The sequence below is a fragment of the Phyllobates terribilis genome, unplaced genomic scaffold, assembly GCF_046119375.1.
Source record: "Phyllobates terribilis strain yellow unplaced genomic scaffold, ASM4611937v1 Scaffold_5__5_contigs__length_657084704, whole genome shotgun sequence".
NCBI classification, from domain to species: domain Eukaryota; kingdom Metazoa; phylum Chordata; class Amphibia; order Anura; family Dendrobatidae; genus Phyllobates; species Phyllobates terribilis.
The window spans coordinates 218,366,019-218,386,526 of record NW_027362765.1 but is presented as its reverse complement, the minus strand read 5'-3'; the positions used below and the strand labels follow the sequence as shown (position 1 = coordinate 218,386,526).

The window sequence follows — 20,508 nt, the reverse complement described above, 5'->3', positions numbered from 1 at the left end:
ATGAGTGGAAAAAGGCCTGCTGCTGGTGGAAAGGGGAATAGGCGTGTTGGGAAGGGGAAAAAAGGTTGTGTCCGTGGGGTAGGTGTTAAAGCAACAGTAACATCTGCAGAAGAAAGACCATCTTCCAGCCAAACTAAAATGTCTACTTCTTTTAGCGGACAATGTGATAAGATCCCTTTCTTACGGCCACGCCAATCGCTACAAATTCCAGATGAGGCACAAAAACAGCAGGTGCTTCAACGGATATCAAGTGCTCCTTTAAGTGGGCTCTCTTCCACATCAACTTCAACATCACAAATACTCCAGTCCTCAAAGGTGTCACCCAAATCGCACTTGCTTCCTCACAGCTCCCAAATGTCCAGCTGCCCGTCTGAGTATGAGGTAGAACAGATGGTTGAGTCTGCAGAGCTGTTTACTCATACTATAGCCTGGGAATCAGAGGTCGACTCCAGCGCTTCTGTGAATCCAGACGAGGAAATGATCTGCACTGATGCCCAGAATCTTTATGAGTCGGATCCAGGACCAGACGCAGAAGGTTCTGACCATAATGTAGACCCTCATTCCCAAACTGTAACTCCTGTTGGTGGAGACAATGAGGAAGACGATGATAAGACTCAAATACCTGATTGGAGCGACAACTTTAGTTTTTTGTCAGGGCAGGAACAGGTTGGCTCTGAGGACGACGGGTGTGATAACGCACAGGGTGATGATGATGAAGTTGGAGATCCCACTTACTGTCAACCCACAGTCAGCCAAGAGATGAGGTCAGCAGAGGAGGTGGAGGAAGATGCTAGTGACGACGAGGTCAGGTTGCGCCTTCCTTTACAGAGATGTAGTACTGGAAGCACGTCAACAACTGCATCCTCAAACACAACTCTGCCTCTCACCACAAGTCGTGGTGGCTCTTCAGGTCGCATGGGTGCTAAGCCTTGCATAGCCTGGGCATTTTTTCAGATCGATAAAGATGACCCAACTCGTGTTATCTGTAACATTTGTCAGCAAAAGCTAAGTAGAGGCCAAAAAATACATAGTTTGAGTACTTCATGCATGAACCGGCACATGGACATGAAGCATAAGTTGCAGTGGGAAGCTCAGTGTGCTACAATGCGGCCTAGCCGGCCGGGCCAACCACCGTCTGCCATATCTTGTGCATTTGCGGCCTCTTCATCCTCTGTGACTGGGGGGACAGCAGTCACACCTGTTTTGGGGCGCAGACCTGCCACCTCTTTACCCGCAACAGCCAGCGTGATTGGCAGGTCATCATTTTCTTTGGAGGTGGTAACACCAGCTGGTGTTGAGCACTGTCCGACATCGATAGCACCACCTTTGGATCAAGGCAACCTAACATGTCCGCCTGCATCTTCCTCACAGACCGGCAGTTTGCCGGGGACACCCTTATCAACCCCGTCTAAGCACAATAGCCAGCCCTCGGTCCCTCAGATGTGGACAAGTAAAAGACCATTTCCTCCTAGCCATGAGAAAGCTAAGAGGTTGAATTTCACCATCTGCAAGCTCTTGGCTACAGAAATGCTGCCTTTCCGCCTGGTGGACACAGAGGATTTTCGAGACCTTATGTCCGTCGCAGTGCCCCAGTACCAGATGCCCAGTCGGCACTACTTCTCAAAGAAAGGTGTGCCTGCGCTCCACCAGCATGTCGCACATAACATCACCGCTTCTTTGAGAAACTCTGTGTGTGACAGGGTGCATTTCACCACAGACACTTGGACGAGTAGGCATGGACAGGGGCGTTACATGTCGCTGACTGGGCACTGGGTAACTATGGTGACAGCAGGACAAGGGGCTGCTGTCCAAGTCTTGCCGTCCCCACGAGTTGTGCGTCAATCCTCTTTATGTCAAAGTTCCTCCACTGCTTCTGCCTCCTCAACCTCCTCTCGGTCTTCCACCTGCACCCAAAGCCTGTCTGGTCATGCCACAAGCTTTCTAACTGCGCAGAAGGGATCCTGCACACCTCCTTACTATGCTGGCAGTAGGGCTCAACGTCATCAGGCGGTTTTTACATTGAAATGTCTGGGAAATGTGAGTCACACAGCTGAGGAGTTGTGGTCAGCTCTGGAGAACCAATTTCATGAATGGTTGTCTCCACTGGACCTGAAACCAGGGAAGGCCGTGTGCGACAATGCTGCAAACCTGGGTGCGGCCCTTCGCCGGGGCAATGTCACACACGTGCCTTGTATGGCTCACATGTTGAACCTGGTTGTCCAGCAATTTTTAGCCCACTATCCCAGACTAGATGGCCTTCTGCAGAGGGCACGGTCGCTGTGTGCTCACTTCCGCCGTTCGCATCCCGCAGCTCAGCGACTTACATCTCTACAGAAGTCGTTGGGCCTGCCACTTCACCGGCTAAAATGCGATGTGCCTACCCGGTGGAATTCAACTCTGCACATGTTGCAGCGACTGTGGCAGCACCGACAAGCCCTGGTGCAATACGTTCTGACGTATAGCCTGGGCCAACGAGATTCAGAGGTGGGGCAAATCACGCTGGAGGAGTGGTCTCAGATCAGGGACCTATGCACCCTTCTGCACAGTTTTGAAATGGCGACGAAGATGTTTAGTGCTGACGATGCCATTATCAGCATGACTATTCCGGTGATTTACATGCTGGAGCACATGTTAAACAGAATTCGGAGTCAGGTGGTGGCACAAGAGGAGGTGGAGGAAGTAGAGGAGGAGGAGTTGTATGCGGAAGGGCTAACATCTGCAAGGTCCAGACGGTCGGCAGCACCAAGGCGGCATGCATGTGAGGGTGGGGGAGATGGTTTTACCAGGGCGCATGGTAGCAGCCAAACTAGTGAGGAAGGTGCAGGAGCCCAGGAAGAAGTGGAGGACGAACTGATGGAAGACTCATCAGATGAGGGAGACCTTGATCACATTTCTGTTGTGCGAGGTTGGGGGGAGAGGACAGAGGAAGGAAGCATGATTGTTACCTCGCCACCAACACAACAGGGACTTGGTGCTCCTGGATGCGCAACACACATGAGTGCCTTCTTGCTGCACTACCTGCAACATGACCCTCGAATTGTGAGAATTAGAAATAATCCTGACTACTGGGTTGCCACACTGTTAGATCCCCGGTACAAAAGTAAATTTGCAGAAATTATTCCTGCCATAAAAAGGGATGCACGCATGCAGGAGTATCAGCAGAGACTGTTGCAGAATCTTACATGTGCTTTTCCACAAAATACCAGTGGCGCACGTAGTGAATCTCACAGTTCCAACTTGCCAACCGTGGGACCGTCAAGTGTTCAGCACTCAAACCGTAACAGAACCACAGTATCTGCTGGTAACATCAATTTTGCGGAATCATTTCACCACTTTTTTAGCCCATCCTTTGCAAGGCCACAGGAGACAAGAAGTCTGACACATAGTCAACGCCTAGAGACGATGGTACAGGAGTATCTCCAAGTAAACATTGAAGCCACGACTGTGTCACTGGACCCTTGCTCTTTTTGGGCTTCCAATCTGGATAAATGGCCGGAGCTAGCCACTTACGCCTTGGAGATCTTGTCATGCCCCGCAGCCAGCGTTCTGTCTGAACGTGTGTTCAGCGCTGCTGGTGGTGTGCTGACAGATAAGCGCACGCGGCTCTCCACTGATAATGTAGACAGACTCACGTTCATAAAGATGAACAAATCATGGATCCGAAATGACTTTTCTACCCCTGTGTCATCCTGGGGAGAGTAAAAGCTTGATGATTGGTTAAAATCACCCTACCAACCATTTTAAGCTTTCAAATTACTAATCATGTTTATCTGTATCTTGACTGGAAAATAATTTGGGCTTTGTAGCAGTGTGCAGCACTGATCCTATTAGGCCATCTATACTAAAGCTTCACCAGATTTAAAATTAAAAATAATTTTTAGCTGCATCTAGCCCGGAAAATAATTTTGGGGCTCCGAGATGCGCAAGGCACATAAGTGCCTTCTTGCTGCACTACCTGCAGCATGACCCTCATATTGTCAGAATTCGAAGTAATCATGACTACTGGGTTGCCACACTCTTAGATCCCCCAAACTTTTCGATCAACCTTTTCATTTTAATAAAGACCAAAAAAATGGTCATTTTTGAAATTATAAGCATTAGCAGGTTGTTAGAAACTGAAATCAAACAGTTTTCAACTCAAAACTTTATTGTAGGTGATGTTACATTTTCACATAGGACCCCTTGTTCGAAAGGAGCTTCTGAACTCTCTCGTCCATTGAATTTGTCAGGTTTTGGATGGTTTCTGCTTCAATTGTTTTGCATGAGGACAGAATACCCTCCCAGAGCTGTTGCTTAGATGTGAACTGCCTCCCGCCATCATAGACACTCCTTTTAATGATGCTCCAAAGGTTCTGAATGGGGTAGAGGTCAGGGGAGCATGGGGGTCACACCATAAGTTTGTCCCCTTTTATGCCCATATCAGCCAGAGATGCAGATGTTTTATGTGCAGCATGAGATGGTGCATTATCATGCAGAAAAATGATCTTGCTGTGAAATACACGGTTCTTCTTCTTGAACCATGGCAGGAAGTGCTGTTTGAGAAAATCCACATACATTATGGAGTTCATCTTTAGCGCCTTCAGGGATCCTAAAGGGGCCGACAATCTCTCTCCCCATGATTCCAGCCCAAAACATTACTCCACCTCCTCCTTGTTGGCGCTGTAGCCGTGTTTGCGTGGGGTGTCCATCAACCAGCCATCCTCCACTCCATCCATCTGGACCATCGAGCGCTGCACGGCACTCATCCGTGAACAAAACAGTTTTGAAATCAGTCTTCATGTAATGTTTGGCCCACTGGAGCAGTTTCTGCTTGTGTGAAGTGGATAGAGGAGGTCGACAGGATGGCGCATGCACAGCTGCAAACCTCTGAAGGACCCTGCATCTTGTTGTTCGGGGGACGTTGGAGGCACAAGCAGCTTCAAAAACTTGTCTGCTGCTATGACAAGGCTTTTTTGCCGCTGCTCTTTCAACCTGACGTAATTGCCTGTAGGAAAGAGTCCTCAATTTGCCCTTATCAGCACGCACACGTGTGTACTGTGAATCAGCTACATACTTCTTGATTGCCAAGACACTTCATCCTGATCATCGCACAATGTTGATTGTAGTCATGCCTTGACCTAAACACTCCACAATTTGTTGCTTCTCAGCAGCCGACACATCCTTTTTCTTTCCCATTTTGGCAGAAAATGTAGGCTGCTTAATAATGTGGTAATGTACCTTCTTAAGTAGTCTTGTCTTTCATTGGACACACCTGCCAAACTAATTAGCACAGGTGTCTGCAATTGCTTACAGTGATATAAAGAGCCCTGACACACATCACCATCAATGAGTTTAACTGACAAACAAACAAATTCTTCCCTTATCACTCCTAAACACTTTTTGCATAATAATTTGGAACGCAGTGTACATGTGCTTTTCCACAAAACACCAGTGGTTCACGTAGTGAATCTTACAGTTCTAACTTGCCAACCGTGGTCTGTATGGAGTTGCTCAATAAAGGGCCCAAAATTAAGATAACATAGATGGGAGAGGTCTCTATGAATAGGAATTCCTAAGTATTTGATACCCTGTGAGGGCCAGGCAAAGGGAAAGTGGGACTGGATGGAATCCTATATGGATTTGGGGAGGGAGACATCGAGGGCCTCAGACTTTGCTGCATTGATTTTAAAATTTTACCATGTAACAAAGTGATCTATTTCAGCCATAACAGCATGGATGGATATATGTGATTGAGTGATATATACTAGGACATCATCAGCAAATAGAGAGCACTTGTACTCGGTGCCTCCCACCTCAATCCACCTAATATTGGGGTTATGGCGAATTGATGAGAGCAGGTGCTCCGTCACTAGGATGTATAAGAGAGGGGACAGAGGACATCACTGCCTTGTCCCATTGGTGATTGTGAAAGGTGATGAAAATGTTCTGACGCACCCCCTGGGCCTTGGGACACCCGGAGCCGGACCCTTTTTGGTGGATGCTGGTGGTTGTAGTCTTCGTGGCGGCGACCCAGTTCCGTGGCTCAGGGCGGTCAAACCAGTGGCGGAACTATTTATGTGGTTTTGATGTTTAAATGTCCGACTACGCCACCCGTGGATTGCGGTCAGAGTGAACCGCCGCTACAGGGCAGACCGCTGAGGCTGGTGTTGTGGGTGCAGCAGAGCGTAGCATAACTCCCCACGGGAGGAGTATAGCCTCAGGGCAGTGTATGCGGAGGATGGGGGTGATGGTGCAGGGCAGCAGCAGTAACGACACGGAGTCAGTGATGCAGTTCAGGGCCTTTACTCACAGTTCTTATTATCCAGACCACGTCTGCAGGTAACGGCTGCCCACGTCGTACTGTGCTCACCAGGTGAGGGGCTCAGACAACTCCCAGATAACTTTGGAGCACTTCACAGGACCCCCTTTGTGTGTCCTTTGTCTGGCCTTTCTTACCAACACTTCTGTCCGGCTGCCTCGGGCCTCCTCTTGGTAAACTTGGCGCCAGTTTCCCTGACCCTATGTGGTGCCTTCCTAGCGGGTGTAGCGAGGGGCTGCGCCACATAAAATGTCAGAGCCTCCGGTTTCTAGCTGAGGGTCGTTTCCTGCCTCCACTAGTTCGGGCACCGGTCTCCCCCTTTGGCCTGACCCCTCCACGCAGGTGGATTCGGGCGTGCGGTGGTGACTCGCCCATCCGCCCCCCTGAGATCCCTTCATTCCTCGTTCCTGGAGCCTTCTCCGCTCCTCTTCCTTCCTTCTCCCTCTTCCAGGCCTGGGCCTCTGTTACTAGGCCCGCCTCCGGAGCAGAGCTCATGCAGAGCCCCTGCTCCCTGCCACTTCTGCTCAGACTTCTCTGCACTGAACTAAGATGGTGCCCACCTTTTATACTCCCTTCTCAATGCACCCAGGAACTGCTTCCTCCCTGCTCCTGCACTACAGGGTTCCCCTTCCTCAGTGTTCCCTCCCCCCACTCCAGCCAGGGACAGGGACTGTCGTGCCCATCTCAGGGGCATATTGGTCGCCCTGCCCCACGGCAATGTGGTGTAATGCATGCAGGTGTCGGGTCCTGATCCACACTCCATCCTTACCTGAGAGTGAGATATCACACCTCTGGGTGAGGTGCAATACGTCTGTAGCAACCGAGCCCTCAGGGTGCTACAGTTCCATTTATCTTCAGCCTAGGTGACGTATTGCGATACAGGGCCGTGATTTTGGCTATAAAAGGGTCCCCTAGACCCCTACCCCAAGCTTTTTAAGAGAATCATATATGGCGTGCCAGGAGACTCTATGGAATGCTTTCTCAGCATCCAACGAGAGTATCTAATTACAAATTTTTAACTGCATCTAGCCCAGGAAATACTTTGTGCCTAGTAGCAGTGTCTGCTAGTCAGCGGATTATCCCGGCTGTTAAGCAAGCTGCACCACCTGTAGTTTAGACACTTAATTTTTTCAAAGGAAATGCTTCGGGACCATGGGATACTTAGTGAAGAGCATCAGGAGGCACCCCAAGGCATAGGGGCTGGGACTGGCAGTAGGATGCCTTGCGGTGGACAGCCGAGCTCGATCCTTATAAAAGCTTTTTAACTGCAGCAGCTTTAGTGGATGCTACTGGAGCTGGAATTACCGCGGCTGCTGGCATGAGACTTGCCCTCCAATAGATCCTTGTAAATGGATTTAAAGTGTATTCATTCAAATTAGAGAGACAATTTAAATTAAAAAGCTTAGAGCTGCCTCCACCACAGGGGGGCTCGCTCGACCCACCAGCGGACAGGCACCAGTATTGGGAGAGGGGGGCTGGCCGTCAGGGTTCACCGCGGCTCTGGCACAAACCCGGCGACACGGAGGTGGCACGGGCAGGAGCGGACTGGCCGTGTCGGCTTCTCACTTTTTGGATTTTAGAAGGGCATGACATGCCTATATCTGTGTCTCCCCCTCCTTTTACTCCTCCACCTCTTTTATTTTCGCATGACTATATGTACTTGTCACTTTTCCATGTGTTAGTTATGTCTTCTGAGCAGTTTGTCAGCTTTTGGACACCTTTGAAGGTGTTTTCTATGTGTTTCTATGTGTTTTTGTTTGCCTGCCATTGGTTTTAACGGTGTTCGAAGGTGTTCGACGAACAGTTCGACGAACAGTTCGGCGAACACACGGGTGTTCGACGAACCGAACCGAACTCGAACACTACGGGGGTGGCTCAACACTAATCATGACGACATCCGGGTCACCAGACATCAGGAAGTTAGATAGATCGTGCGCATTGCACGATCTATCTAACTTGTGCAAATGCAGAGCTGACAGCCTGCATAGCACAGGGATGCTGCTGCATCTCTATGCTATACAAGCAATCAGCCTGCAAAAAATGAAAGTACCATAGTGGAACAAAGTATAAAAGTGAAAGAAAGTGTCAGAAAATGAAAAAAAATAAATTGTCAGAAAATGAAAAAAAAATAAATTGTAAAAATATTTAAAAAAAAAAAGAAAAATATGCTGTACCCATAAATAAATATTATGAAAAACAAAACAAAAAAAACAATAAAAGTACACATATTTGGTATCGCTGTGTCTGGAACGACCTGACCTATAAAACTGTCCCACTAGTTAACCCCTTCAGTGAACACAGTAAAAAAAAAAAAAAAAAAAACAAAGCAAAAAATGATGCTTTATCATCATACCGCCAAACAAATAATGGAATAAAACGCGATCAAAAAGACGAATGTAAATAAAAATAGCATCACTGAAAATGTCATCTTGTCCCGCAAAAACATGCTGCCATACAGGCCCATCAGCCGAAAAATAAAAAAAAGTTATACCTCTCAGAATAAAGCAAGACAAAATTAGTTTTTCTATACAATAGTTGTTATTGTGTAAAAGCCCCAAAGCATAAAAAAACTATATAACTGTAGTATCGCTGTAAACGTACTGACCCGAAGGATAAAGCTGCCTTATCAATTTTACCACACGGAACAACATAAAAAAATAATTCCTGAATTGTTGTTTTTTGTTTATTCTGCCTCAAAAAAATCGGAGTAGAAAGTGATCAAAAAATGTCACGTGCCCGAAAATGGTACCAATAAAAACATCAACTTGTCCCACAAAAAAAAAGTCCTTACATGACTCTGTCGGTCAAAATATGGAAAAATGATTGCAAAAACTAGCCTTTGCAAAAGAAAACAAATTTTAGTGTGTGACAGCTGCCAAACATAAAAACCCGATATGAATCTGGTATCGCTGTAATCGCACCGACCCAAAGAATAAAGTCGTCTAATCACTTATACTGCAAGAGGAACGGCGTAAAAAATAAACTCTAGGGTTAGGGTTGGGGTTGTCCTAGGGTTAGGGCTAGGGTTGTGCAAGGGTTAGGATTTTTTCAAAAGTAAAGAAAAAAAAATGATGACGATATGGTGACTAGTGTTGAGAGCAAGTGCTCGCTACTTGAGTTTGCATCGGGTGCTTGAGTATGCACAGGGTATCGCGGGTGCTCGAGTGACATGCTCGAGTCTCTGCCCCATATGTTTCATGGCTGTTATACAGCCAAAAAATCCACACGGGGATTGCCTGCCATGCACAAGCAATCCCCACATGTTTTTTTTTCCGGGTGTCTAACAACCGTGAAACATGCGGGCAGGGACTCGAGCATGTCACTCGAGTACCCACGATACATGAAGCATACCCGAGTACCCGATGCAAACTCAAGTAGCGAGCACTTGTGCTCAAGACTGATGACAACTTATTCAACATGATGACCTAATGTTATCAAATTCTGTGTCGTACCTGTGGGTTCAAAATGTTCATTATACTCCTTGATAAAATCCTTGAGAGGTCTAGTTTCCAAAATGGGGTTATTTGTGGGGGTTTCCACTGTTTAGGCACATCAGGGGCTCTCCAAACGCGACATGGCGTCTGCTCTCAATTCCAGCCAATTTTGCGTTCAAAAAGTCACACAGTGCTCCTTCCCTTCCGAACCCTGCCGTGCGCCCAGTGTTTCTTCCCCACATATGGGGTTTTGGCGTGCTCAGGAGAAATTGCACAACAAATTTTGGGGTCCATTTTTTCCTGTTAACCTTGTGAAAATAAAAAAACTGGGGTCTAAATTAATTTTTTAGTGAAAAAAGTTAATTGTTAATTGTTTTCTTCCACATTCCAAAAATTCCTGTGAAGCACCTGAAGGGTTAATAAACATCTTGAATGCGGTTTTGAGCACCTTGAGGGGTGCAGTTTTTAGAATGGTGTCACTTTTGGGTATTTTCTGTCATAAAGGCCTCTCAAAGTCACTTTAAATGTGATATGGTCCCTGAAAAATGGTTTTGTAAATCTTGTTGGAAAAATGAGAAATCACTGGTCAACTTTTAACCCTTATAACTTCCTACCAAAAAAAAAATTTGGTTCCAAAATTGTACTGATGTAAAGTAGACATGTGGGAAATGTTATTTATTAACTATTTTGTGTGACATACTCCCTGATTTAAGGGCATAAAAATTCAAAGTTTGAAAATTGCTAAATTTTCAATCTTTTCACAAAGTAACGCAAGTCATATCGAAGAAATGTTACCACAATCATGAAGTACAATATGTCACAAAAAAAACAGTCTCAGAATCAGTGGGATCAATTGAAGCGTTCCAGAGTAATTACTTCATAAAGTGACAGTGGTCAGAATTGTAAAAATTGGCCTGATCATTAACGTGCAAACCACCTTCGGGGCAAAAGGGGTTAAAATAGCAGTTTCTGATGAGTAACTGCTATAACAATGTTTGGTAACTGTTGTTTTAATGATGCAGTGTTACTTTAGTGAAATGCACAAGGCAGTGTGATAACACAAAACTTTGCATTGTGACACTAAATGCTGCAGTGGAGGAATGTTGGATGTCGCTAAGGATGCTGTGATCCCACAATCCAGAAGTTTGGAGTTGCATACTTTAGAAGGTGGTTAAAGCCAGTTTTGTATTTTTCAGTTACATTTAGACAAAGCTCAGTCTACAGTAGATCTAGCTATAATTTTCTTAAACCCCCTTAGTGACCACTGATACACTCTTACGATGGCAATTAAGGGTACTTAATCGTCAGCGCTGCCTTTTTACAGTGCTGAAGAATAAGTGAATAGCACTCTCCAGCAGGTGTCAGTTGTATATTACAGCTGACACGCTGCTACATTGGCTTCAATTGGTGATAGCAATGATCGTATAACACTCTAGATCAGGGGTGGGCAATTAATTTTGCCAGGGGGCCGCATGAGAAATTGGGATGGTTTTAGAGGGCCGGACTAATATAATTAACTCCGTTCTACCCAATACTGTATATATACATATGCTATCTTTTCATAAACAAACAGTATGTTAAACAATGCAAAGATTTAAAATACAATGAAAATACGGAGGACCTAATTACATCATTATTTAATGATAAGATGTTGAACTGCAACCAGCTTGTGATTGTTCACTTTAGAAAATTGTTAACTTTAACAGTGTTTGGAAAAAACTTGCTATTTTAGGTCAAGATATCATGTTAGTTTTTTAACGAACGGCATCCCTTTAACTTCATAAAGAACAGAAAATTAAACATTTCAATAACATGAAAATGTTCAATGAGAGTAATCTAGCCTGTTTTGGGCCTGAACAAGTTCATTGAAGTTAGGTTCAATATCTGAGGTGGATATGCGAAGAACAGCACACAAGTGATCATCACTGAGAGAGGATCTGTATCTGGATTTGTTGAACTTCATCAGTGAGAATGTTTGTTCACATACGTAGGTAGATCCAAAGAGAACCAACATCCTCTGAGCATGCCTCCTTATGTTTGGAAAGTTTTCCTCTTTGAGAGAAGAATAAAACTCCTGCAGTGATACTGATTTAAAAAGCTCTGCCAGTAGATTGTCAGACTGCAGATCAATGAGTTCTAACTGGACATCACTGGGTGCATTATCCACACAGCATGCAAAGGGAGAGGAAATCGTGTGCATTTCACTCTCAACTCCTTTGAAGTCTTCAAATCTTCTGGAAAATTCATCATATAAAGCCGCTAACATGGATGAATACTTGTCGAGGTGATCAACTGATGGTGTGACTTCTTTCAGTGTTGGCACGTGAGTGAGAATTTTGTCCTTCAATTGGCTAGAAAGAAACTTCAACTTTCTCATGAAAGCTGTCACCAAGCTGAACATTTCATGTGCAAAGAGGCCTTTGCCTTGGAGCTTGCTATTTAGCTCATTCATTAGTGTAGTCACATCAATGGCAAAGGCCAGATCTGCCATCCAGTGCTTATCTGAGAACTCTGGGATGTCTTTGCCTTTCATCTTACAAAAATCCTGAATCTCAGCTCTCAGGTCCCATACTCTTTTAAGCACCTTTCCAAGGCTGAGCCATCTCACAGCGGTGTGGTAGCCTATGTGACTATGTTCACTTTCTTGCTCCTCCAACAGTGCAACAAACTGTCTGTGATTCAGCCCTCTTGCCCTGATAAAATTAACTGTCTTAGTTACAACATCAACAACATGGCTGATTTTTAGCACCGACTTGCACAGCACTTCTTGATGAATAATGCAATGCAAAAATATCAATTTCTGTTCTGGGTTTATTTCATTCACTTTATCTTGCATCCGCTTCAAAAGTCCAACGTTTTTCCCTGTCATATTTGGACAGCCATCGGTTATAACACTTACTAATTTGTTCCATTTTAGGCCCAGTTTGTCCATGGATGCATTTACTTCGGTGAACAAATCACTCCCTGTTGTGGTACCTTTCATTGATCGCAAAGCTAACAGCTCTTCGGTCATCTCAAATTTTTTTGTTATTCCGCGTACAAAGATAAGTAACTGGGCGGTATCACGGATATCACAGCTCTCGTCCAGAGCCATGCAAAAAAAAATAAAATCATCAACTTTGTTTTTCAGCTGAAACTCCAAATTCCCCGCAATGTCTTCTACCCGTCTTGTTACGGTTCGTCTGGAGAGGGGCACATTTGAAAATGCTTCTTTTTTCTCAGGACAAATTATCGCTGCAGAGTCCACCAAACATTCTTTGACGAACTCCCCTTCACAGAATGGCTTACTGTTTCTTGCAATTTTGTGGGATATTACAAAGCTTGTCCTGACGGCTGCATCCCTGGATGTGTGGAGCTTTGTAAAAAATCCTTGCTGCCTTTGCAGTTTTGATAGCAAATCTTCAGATGCCCGTGCCTGCTCTGCCTCTGTCAAGTTCTTGTATTTCTCTGCATGTTTAGTCTCATAATGGCGACTTAAATTGTAATCCTTAAACACAGCTATCTGCTCTCCACAAACTAAGCATACAGCTTTACCTTTGGCTTCAGTAAATAAATATTTAGAAGTCCATTCCTTTTTAAAAACTCTGCATTCTGCATCAATCTTCCTTTTTTTAATGTTAGCTGACATATTTAAGGGCTAACTGTGACCCGCAGATGTCAGGGTCTACTCTGGTGCAAGGATGATAAAGCTCACTGCGTCTGCTGGGACTCCTGTGGTTCCTGATGTATCATGAGAACAGGAGTGGTACACACATACCACGTGCTTCCTCCCCTGTCCCCTGCAGCAGCCACTCTGTTCTTCTGACACTCGGGCAGAGAATCGGGACTCCCATTGGAAGAATTGTCTGCCCGAGTGTCAGAAGAACAGAGTGGCTGCTGCAGGGGACAGGGGAGGAAGCACGTGTACTCATCATTCCTCAGGAACCGGAGGAGTCCCGGCAGACGCGGTGAGCTGTGTCCCGCGGCCGGTCACATACAGAAACATTCCCCCCTTCCTTTTCATAACCAGTGTAACACAGCCCAACTCACATGCTCCAGAGACCATACAGTACGCCTGCCCTGCAGGCTCTGGAGCAGCACCAAGGCCCCCACCACAGCCCCCCTATCCCCGCACTGACTTACATAGCCGCTGCTCTGTCAGCGGTGCGCGGGATGAGTCACCGCCTCAGTCCATCCAGGGATCCCAGCTTCAGAGGTTGCGAGCTGCCCCCGCCGCCTAGACCCGCCCCCTAGCGTCAGAGAGGACGCGCCCGGCGTGTCTATCAAGCGCCCGGCGTGTCTCTAAGTCACGGCAGAAGGAAGGAACCGGAGGAGTCCCGGCAGACAAGGTGAGATCATGCATCCTTGCTGATCTGCCGGAGCGCCTCCGCGGGCCGGTCACTGACAGCCGGCGGGCCGGATGTGGCCCGCGGGCCGCCCCTTGCCCGGGTCTGCTCTAGATGCTGCATTCAACTGCAACAGTAGCATCTAGACAGTTAACAGAGGGAGGGGAATCCCTCTTTCATCCCATCGCACTCCCATGGCTAATACGGCAATTGAGGCTTGGTATTGGCCTTGAGGTGTGCCCAGGTCATATGTCACAGTAAAATAGACAGGTCTAAAACCTCGTACAGACAACTGTATTATCGGTCCAAGTGCGATCCAACAAAATGGAGAAGATGGAGAATTTTTTTTCTCCATATTTTCCTCATCCGAGAGAATCGGACCACACTATGATCACACTTTGATCAAACTCTGATCAGAGTGCGATTTGCATATTCGATATGGGGTGCATATACCAGGATGGAGGGACATATACCAGGATGGAGGGACAAATACCATGATGAGGTGCATATACCAGGATGAAGGACATATACCTGGATGAGGGTGCATATGCCAGGATGGGTTGCATATACCAGGATGGAGGGACATTTATCAGGATGGGGGGAGCATATACCAGGATGGGGGGAGCATATTCCTTTATATCTGCAGTTTGATACCCCTGCTCCTGTCTGTAGCTTCACTTTGTTGCCCCTGCCTACTCTCTATTGCCTCTGACTGCTCTGCTGCCCCCGTCTGCTCTATGCTGCTCAGTCTGCTCTATGCTGCCCCAGTCTGCTCTCTGGCAGTTGTTTTTTCTAAACTAAAACCTCAGAATTCAGGTTAAATTGGCATGTTGGCACTTTGTGATAAATAAGTGGGTTTTGGGTTGCAGTTTGGGCACTCGGTCTCTAAAAGGTTCGCCATCACTGCCCTAGGCAACTGCCCATTTACCTCATCCCCACACCCCCTAATGCCAACCCTGCCCTTTACTATTAGCATCTCCTTCTGAAGCTGCAGCATTCTTTACAGACTCCTATGCAACACCCTCTGAAAGATCCTTTCTTTGCTAACTGCTACATACCTTGAGTCTCTCCTTAGTAATAGGGAATCTGTGCTTGCCATGTAGTTCCAGCCACATACTAATTCACTTTCTGATAGCTGCTCTAACAAATCTTGGTTTCTGCTACAACAGAGACGTAGTGACAACAATTACCATTACAGCATTAACTCAAATTATTTTTCTAAGGGTGCTTTCACATTGCGATCTGTGTCCCCGTAAGGGAAGATGACGCGCCCCCTGGGCCGTGGGGTACTCGGTGCCGGGCCGGTCGTTGCTAGGGGAGATGTCACAGTGGCAGTGACCCGGTCCGTGACCAAGGGCGGTCAATCAAAAAGGGGGTTATTTACCGGGGATTTTCTAGTTTTAAATATATAGTTCGTGACGCCACCTGTGGTATGCGGCTATATGGAGCCGCCGCTGCTGTGCAGAACCTCTGGAGCTGATGTTGGTGCAGCAGGGTTGGTTCAGCTCTCCACAGGCAGAGCTTAACTCCAGGGCAGTGTAGAGATGTTGTAGATATTATAGGTGATGCTGGGCGTTGTAGTGCAGGGGTGATGGTGCAGATAATAATCACAGAGATGGTGGGGTGCAGTCTTCAGCGTCTTTACTCACGGTTGTTGCAGTCCAAGTTACAGGTACCAGTGTAACTTCCCTCGCCGTGCTGCGCTTGCTCAGGGAGGGGTTCGGCCAACCCTCAGATATCTCCCGAGTACTTAGCTGGACCCCCTTCTGTGTGTTCTTCCTCTCTGGCCGTCTCCCTGCACCTCATACCTAGTGTCCCAATCCGGTAGCCGCGGGCCTTGTCGGGCGACGTCTGTTCCGTCCCTCGGGTCCTCTATGGCTACCTTCTTGGTGAGACTGATATGGACTGTTGGCTGCAGGACTTGAAATACAAAAAAATGAAAAAATAAGAGAAAAAGGAAAGTGACAACAAAGCCCCAGATAAGCATAGAAAAAATATAATTTTATTGAATACACATGTCAAGAATATACAAAAATAGTTCATTAAAGAGCTTAAAGGCACAAAGTGCCACATATGTAATTAAAAAACAAAGGACACCAAAGAGCCCCCATAGTAACCCAATGTAGATAGCAGTTCAAGGGTGTATAATAATAACACCACAAATGCATACATCAGTAGCAACACCAGAAGGGACAATTCCCAAATGTCTGATAGTATACCAAAAAAAGGGTAAGTAGAGCCTATAGGAAATGAAAAGCAAAATATATAAATAAACAGCCAATAGTTACCCAAATTGCAAGTACCGATGGTAAGTAAAAGAGGGGGAAAGAGGGGGGCTTAATAGTGTCACCCCTACGCGCGTTTCGGCAGGCCTTCGTCAGGGGGCATGAGGGTATACAGCACTGAGGCCTCTTAAATAGCCAATCCAATGAGTAACAGATGGTGCACAGCTGCTGGGAACGTGTATGTGTGCCTAAGGACCTTAATGACGCTTCTCGCGTCATAGTGGGCGGGGCAAGCCGCGGCGTCCGCATCATGTGACACCCACGTGACAGGTCCTCACATAGAGATGCAGAGAGCCGCGGCGCGCATCGCCAGCATGACGCGGAAGCGTTCGCGGTCGCTAGGCAACCCAGCAAGGAATAAGTAAGTGTGTGGGATAGCAAAGCCTGCACATGATAGGCAGCATGTAAAACTTGGATGATAGATATGTACATAGAATAAGGAACAAGGTAATGAACTTGAAAAAAAGGGGATCAAAAATATGTATAATAGCAGGTTCATAACCCTTGAATGAGCATGGCAAAGAAAATATATTACAATCAGATATATAGATATTGTAACAGTAATATAGATATATTATATCAAGGACCAATGTAAATAGCATTATCCAGACAAAATTGTCATAATTGGGGCAAAATGGCCCACAGAATTACCAAAGATAAATTTGCATAACAGCCATACATTGAATAAGATGATAAAGTCAACATATCCATAATGTGCAAAATCACAACAAAAGTTATGTAACAGCTAACATAGTTGACTAGAGGATGAATCCGCCAAAGAAGCATGAATTGAGGAGCAGCAGGTATGGAGTTTTGCACCGAATAAGGAGGCTAGAATGGAGGCCATAGTGCGTTGACCACGTAAATAGGTGAGATAAAAATATCTAAAAAATGAATAAAAATGTGGAACAGGTTAGTAACACATAGCACATAAATTGCGACACTAGTGAGATTATGAGAGGATAACCACAACCAGGAGACAATCACAAAAAAGGAACAAAGCTAAGGGACTCGTTCAAGCCCTTTGGATGTACAGTATCTAATTGCCATATCCAACGGGCCTCCAATTGGGCCAACCGTTGGCTCATTTTACCACCACGAATGGTGGAAAAAAGAAGGTCTATACCCCGAACTCTCAACCTAGAACTATCACAATTGTGATAGAGTTTGAAATGACGGGGGATGGTCCTGAGCGTGGAAGCATCTGCGTGACCTGCCGCAGACTGAATGCCCAGAACATGCTCACGAACTCGAATTTTAAGTTGGCGGGAGGTAAGTCCCACATATATAAGGCCACAAGGACGGGTGGCAAAGTAGATCACATATCTTGACATACAATTAATCGACTTATGTATGTCATATGTCCTTGTATGAGATGAATTGAAGAATTGGGTAGCATGTTCAATGTTAGGGCAAGCAATGCAGCGGCCACACGGCCTGCTTCCAGGCGCAGGACCAGACCCGTCGATAAAAGCCCTCCCCCGAGTGTGTTGATAGTGGCTATGGACCAAGAGGTCTCGAAGATTTCTGGACCTCCTAATGGTAATATTGGGAGAAGGGGGTATAAATCTGGAAATAATAGGATCAGTTTGTAGAATGGGCCAGGACTTGAAATACAACAGCCTCCGGTTTCTAGTTGAGGGACCGGTCCCCTTTGTGTTGCCTGACCCCTCCACCTCTTGATAGATTCGGTCGTACGGGTGGCATCCACCACTGCCCGTACAACTGGGGTCCTTTCCTCATTCCTGGAGCCCTTCCTGCTCCTCTCCTTCTCCTTCAGTCTTGGGCCTCTCCTCAGGCCCTCCTCCTGAGCAGAACTCCTACAGAGCTCCTGCTCCCAACTCCTCTCACTGTAGACTCATCTCTCTAAACAAGATGGCTTCTCTATTTATACCTTCCTTTCATGTGCGCCCCAAATCTGCTTCCTCCACCCACACCCACTACATAGTTCCACCCTTCAGCTAGGGACCAGGGACTGTGCTCTCCCTTAGGAGAAATCTCGCCCTGCCCCCACTGAAGTGGAATGTGTTGGATGCAGGTGTTAGGGTCCTGGGCTGTACTCCTTCCTTACCTGAGAGTGAGATACCACACCTCTGGGTGAGATGCAGTACCTCTGTGGCGACCGAACCCTCATGGGCGCCACATACCCCCCTGGTAAAACACAGCACGTCCGCGGGCTGGAACAGAGTAAAACACAGGGTATTTTACAGACTTGCAATTTTTAGAATGCATTCGCATATAAGATCATAAACATAACATTTCTTCCCTTTATGGGAGGCACATTTCCTTATACGTTTCATTTTACTATATAAAACTTTTTTTTTAAAGAACATTCTTCTTTACACTCATAAAACATTTTTCATATAAAACATTTTTAGCAGGTTACAGTGCGATCTGCAACCGGATGTCCATCTCACTGACAAAGGTGCAAAGTGTAACATGAGGGACCCGCCCGAAAACCCTCAACGTAGGCCCTGGGCGTGGCTACAGGGCATAGGTGATCCAGGTGCTGGACCACGTCTTCAGCCACACCAAACGGGTTTTTGTTCTGCGGTCAGTTTTGTATGTATAAAACCAATAAGGGGCACTTTAAGAAGTGCAACTATGTACAGATGAAAGTTCTTTCCATAACCTACAGTCTTTTTTAAACGGGTAACTATAAAACTTTAAAGGCATACAAATTAACTTTTTAAACTGGCAGGGTTGTACCCTTCCACGTAACTATAGACAGTCTTTTTCAACAAACAGTTTTTAACAGTGGTGCTCCCTCCGGGGGAACTCCTGGTTCCTGTAGGCTGACCCAGCTCGGTCTTCAGCCTTGTACTGCAGGGGCTTGTCTCTCCTCTTCGCCACTCGGTACACCTGGAGGGCATACCACCCGCTCTCACCCTTGTGGCGGATAAAGGTGACATAGTCGCCGGGGTAAAGGTCTCAGCCGGGATGCCCCTGTTGGAGGTGGGGTTCTACATCCCGCCGGTTGACGAAAACGTCCCGATCAGTGTGCGGCTCTCACAAAGGTCCACCCGGCGTCTAAATCAAATTTGACTACTATCCCCTCCAGACGGGGACTTGGGGTGGTAGCTCTCGCCTTGCGGGGCCGGGTTTTAGCTGCCATGTTCCGGGCCCCCATCTGTTCCCACCGAACCTGCCGGTTGTGACGCTCCTTCTCCAACTGCAGGAGCTCCCTCCTGCAGTGCTCTTCCCTCCTGCGGGCCTGGGTCTGAGTTTCCCACGGGAACCCCATTAGGTCTCCCTCCCGGTTGTCCCACTGGAACTCCTCTCCTTCTGGGCAGGTAACTGGTGGTGCAGGTGCAGGTGTCAGAGGGGGTCATGCTGGTCTTCATATTTAGCAGACCAGTCATAGGCAGTGCTTCCATATACCCACTCAGGTGTGGGGGTAGGTGGCTCCGGTAGGGGGCCCAGGAGCTGGTCGGCGGATCAGGCGCCCGGGATCGGGGGTTCCGCCAGGGGGCCCAGGCCGGGCCGGCGTCAGCACCCGGCACTCCCGGGCAAGTGCCGGGGCCCTGAGCAGGCAGAGGGGCCCACTGGCGGTCGCGCACCCCGCCGGGCTATGGGCAGAGGAGAGCGGTGTCAGCGCCCGCCCTTCTCTCCCGCTTGCTCAGGGCCCCGGCAGCCGGATACTTACCGCTCCCCGTGCCTCCGCAGATCCGCTGTCTTCCTGCTCTGGCGCTCCCTGTGACATCTCAGGTCAGAGGGTGAGGTGACGTCTTTCCACCGCACGCTCCCCTGAGCCATCACAGGCAGCGCAGAGCGGGAAGATACCGGCGACGCTGGAGTCCGGACACGAGCATCTGCAGCAGGTGAGGAGGAGTGAGGTGAGTATTTGATTTTTTTTTTAATGTATGGAGGCATGGGGCATAATATGGGGGGTGACATCCTGCATGGGGCATAATATGGGGGGGTGACATCCCGCAAGGGGCATAATAGGGGGGGGTTGACATCCTGCATGGGGCATAATATGGGGGGGTGACATCCTGCATGGGGCATTATAAAGGGGGGGTGACATCCTGCATGGGGCCTTACAAAGAGAGGGGGTAACATCCTGCATGGGGCATTATAAAGAGAGGGGGGGTGACATCCTGCATGGGGCATTATAAAGAGGGGGGGTGACATCCTGCATTGGGCATTATAAAGAGAGGGGGGTT

General features: G+C 47.2%; 1 pseudogene; it reads right to left on the bottom strand.

Annotated features, from left to right (window-relative positions):
- Positions 1 to 11,554: 11,554 nt before the first annotated feature.
- On the bottom strand, positions 11,555 to 13,360 carry LOC141271529 (general transcription factor II-I repeat domain-containing protein 2B pseudogene; annotated as a pseudogene).
- Positions 13,361 to 20,508: the final 7,148 nt, after the last annotated feature.